This window comes from Eleutherodactylus coqui, unplaced genomic scaffold (assembly GCF_035609145.1).
Source record: "Eleutherodactylus coqui strain aEleCoq1 unplaced genomic scaffold, aEleCoq1.hap1 HAP1_SCAFFOLD_924, whole genome shotgun sequence".
NCBI classification, from domain to species: Eukaryota; Metazoa; Chordata; class Amphibia; order Anura; family Eleutherodactylidae; genus Eleutherodactylus; species Eleutherodactylus coqui.
Genome location: NW_027102197.1, coordinates 12,501 through 15,374, shown reverse-complemented (window position 1 = coordinate 15,374; position 2,874 = coordinate 12,501). Strand labels below are relative to the sequence as shown.

At 51.1% G+C, this 2,874-nt stretch overlaps 1 long non-coding RNA gene across 1 annotated transcript in view; it reads left to right on the top strand.

Annotated features, from left to right (window-relative positions):
- The first annotated feature begins 2,457 nt into the window (after positions 1-2,457).
- The window catches only part of LOC136599375 (uncharacterized), a 5,959-nt gene continuing 5,542 nt past the window's right edge, over positions 2,458-2,874 (top strand). Inside the window, exon 1 of the long non-coding RNA XR_010788942.1 lies at positions 2,458-2,735. This is a non-coding gene — a long non-coding RNA (uncharacterized lncRNA). The remainder of the gene's footprint in view (positions 2,736-2,874) is intronic.

The window sequence follows — 2,874 nt, the reverse complement described above, 5'->3', positions numbered from 1 at the left end:
ATTTGTCCAATTTTGCATGATCTTTGCGCAGCAGGGCAGAAGTAAATTTGCCACATCACACTTGCCGGGGCCACTCTACCCATTTCAGGGATTGCAAATTGGCTACACTCAGCTCCTACTTGTTGGGAAGTGTGAATATGTGCTTGTTGTTGATTTCTTTTCAGGTTGGAGACCTACTCTGTTACCAAAGTAAATAAGTAGGTAACCGCACAGAAGCTCATGAATGAGGTAATCCGCAGATACGGGGTACTAGAGACAATTGAGAGCGACAGAGGTACACATTTTACAGGTGAAGTGATGCGAGAGGTGATGTTAGCCCTTGGGGTGGAACAAGCGTTTCACACTCCATACCACCTGCAGAGTTTAGACAAAGTTAAAAGACTAAATGGTACGCTTAAGTTAAAAGAAGTGTTGTTTGGCTCTATGCCAAGATTGGGGCTGTATCATCCACAGGCCCTACAGCAGGGCTATGACATAGTAGCCGGGTATGTAAAGCACCTATGTGACCAGCTAACAGTAACCCAGAATCTAGTCTTTTTCTCCCATTCCAGACCCAGGCAACCTAGGGGGATCTCACTCCCTACAACCTGGAGACTGGGTGGTCGTAAAGAGGCGTGTCCGGAAATCCCTAGGGCCCAGATTCAAGGGGCCCTATCAAGTCCTGCTGACCACACCTACTTCGGTGAAAGTTGAAGGAACTGTTGCTTGTCTTGGGACTAATGGACTTTTTCACGCCCTACTTTGCCCCCCCATGAGAAGGAAAAATGAAAGACATTTTGTCTATTGATGGACTTTTGGACTCCTCACTAAAGACATTTTGTTTATTGATGGACTTTTTGGACTCCTCACTCCATGCTTCACCCTTATGAGAGGGTGCAAAAAGACAATGCCCAGAACCACTTTGTTAGACACCACCAAATACTGGTAGATGGACTGAACACCTCACAGGTGAAAGACTGTTGGACTTGTACACACACCTGGTGCCACTAGTCTTCCTTTCCTGGCTGTTCCTGTTCCATCGAAAGAACTGCTTGCATGGACAAATGAAAACTCAGAAACCAGAGATAGCTGGTGGGGTAACACATTTAGTTCCTTGAACCCTGCCAATTGGTTCTCTGGTTTAGGGGGGTGGTTCATGGGAATTCTACAAAGTATATTACAAATTGTGATGATTTTATTATGCATGTATATAGCCATAAAAATTGTAAGCTCATGTGTTAACAAATGTAGTGAAAAGGCTAAACTCTAACCCAGATGGACTTTGGGACCACCACATGACTCTAGGGAATCTGGCAGGAACCGGCACCACTCGGGTGGAGTGCCTCGCATGATGGTGGACCCTATGTCCAAAATGGGGGAGATGTAAGGGGTTAATTTAGTTGCTAAGCTATCAAAATACGAATAAATAGTTGAAATACAAAATGTGCTTTGGTTAAGAAAAATAAGGACCAGGTGGCCGGGAAAAGACTCCTCTGAGTTGTTCAAGGTTTTTTCCTTATCTGTGGTACATTCACAGGATGTCCTGGGCCCCAGTTTCCACTTCTCAATAGCTCATTAAGAAGGAATGTATTCTTGCAATTATATGCTGACCGCGAGATAAGCATATCCTGCCTGGACAGTGGTCTATGGTCTATATAATCCAATGTATTTTCTTGAATAAACTAGAAGTCATTTTGATCACACACTCTGTCTGTGTAGTCAGCGTATGTCTTCTCCGACGAGCGCTCGTTGATTGCTTATACTAATTTGGACCCAGGCAACATTAGCATTTGGTCTCCTTTGAAAAGACCCCCTACAGGTACAATTACATAACGAGGTACAGGGGCAGTCAGGTGTCAGAGGACACCCGCAGGGGTGGTCACGTGCACGTACACTTGTGGGGGCCGTCGGGACACCTGCGGGAGGGGCGGACAGGTGCACGGGACACCTGTGGTGGAGGGGGGGCAGGTGCACGGGACACCTGCGGGGGGGTGGGGGGACAGGTGCACGGGACACCTGCGAGGGGGGGGGGGCGGACAGGTGCACGGGACACCTGCGAGGGGGGACGGCGGACAGGTGCACGGGACACCTGCGAGCGTTAAACAGGTGCACGGGACACCTGCGGTGGGCAAACAGGTGCATGGGGCACCTGCAGGGGGGGGGGGGCAGGTGCACGGGACACCTGCAGGGGGGCTGTCAGGTGCATGGGACACATGAGGGGGCGGTCAGGTGCACAGGACACCTGCAGGGGGGGGGTCAGGTGCACAGGACACCTGCAGGGGGGGGCAAGTGCACGGGACACATGAGGGGGCGGTCAGGTGCACGGGACACCTGCGGTGGAGGGGAGGGGGTCAGGTGCACGGAACACTTGCGACGAGCGGTCAGGTGCACAGACACCTGCAGGGGGTGTCAGGTGCTTGGACACTTGCAGGGCGGGTCGGGTACACGGGACACATGAGGGGGCGGTCAGGTGCACGGGACGCATATTAGTAGTTTACGCTTCAGTTATTCCTGCTGCCGATTCCAGCCAATGAGGTGGCTGGAATCGGCACCATGTGACTTCCCATTGTGCACGAGCAGTACAGTTCAGCTGCCGTGCACGATGAGAGCTGTGCCCGCGCCTCACGTGACCGGTGACGTCACCGATACTTGAATTTGCCCGCGAATTCCGAGTCCTGGCATCTACAGAGGAAGCTGATGGTTGGAGCCTTTTATACTACTTACAACGTGGGAGAGGAAGATTTCTGCGCTGTGTGGTGAGTACCTACCTGAGATTAATGCGCTGTGTGCTGAGTACCTACCTGAGATTAATGCGCTGTGTGCTGAGTACCTACCTGAGATTAATGCGCTGTGTGGTGAGTACCTACCTGAGATTAATGCGCTGTGTGGTGAGTA